Source organism: Pseudophryne corroboree, chromosome 1 (assembly GCF_028390025.1).
Source record: "Pseudophryne corroboree isolate aPseCor3 chromosome 1, aPseCor3.hap2, whole genome shotgun sequence".
Lineage (NCBI taxonomy): Eukaryota > Metazoa > Chordata > Amphibia > Anura > Myobatrachidae > Pseudophryne > Pseudophryne corroboree.
This window is the reverse complement of record NC_086444.1, coordinates 995,308,133-995,308,719: the sequence shown is the minus strand read 5'-3', so window position 1 is coordinate 995,308,719 and position 587 is coordinate 995,308,133. Positions and strand designations below refer to the sequence as shown.

Below are 587 nucleotides of genomic sequence, written 5' to 3'. Positions count from 1 at the left end.
AATACTGGAGGCATTACTATATATTTTTAGCCTTGCCTCCATAATCCCCCCCAAAAAGGGGCTGTATCATATAGCCACTCCCACTAGCAGCATGTGGCCACGCCCCATCACAACACATGACCATGCCTATCTTTTGTCACTCAGTACCCATAAGAAAATATTTCTACTTGCACCACTGGGTAAGGCCAATGTTTTCTCCACCACTTCTGCTGTTTGTTGATTATTGGAGCTACTGCACCTGATATTCCAAGGTAGTCACCTGACCTTGTACTGATCAGGCCTGTCACTGCTTTGCTTCCAAGATCAGACGGATTTGGGCGTAGCCAGTGAAGTATGGCAGTAGTACTATGATTCAAACAAATGAGAGAGCATGTGGTTTCGGCATTTATACCAAGTTGAGAACTTCTGCTCTAGTCTAAAGTCTACATTTATATAGTCACTGTTACAGCATAATGATACAGAATCGAGTGAACCATTGATGTATGTTTAAATCTGAAGTTTGTGTTCCGAGCCTGGAGCGGTGGCTGAGAGCAGGAAACTGGGAGGTTTTATGAAGTTCCTGTGCATGAACAGGTTACAGGAAGTAG

General features: G+C 43.8%; 1 pseudogene; it reads right to left on the bottom strand.

Moving 5' to 3' along the window:
• Positions 1-226: 226 nt before the first annotated feature.
• Positions 227-345, bottom strand: LOC134945512 (5S ribosomal RNA; annotated as a pseudogene).
• Between the last annotated feature and the right edge of the window lie 242 nt (positions 346-587).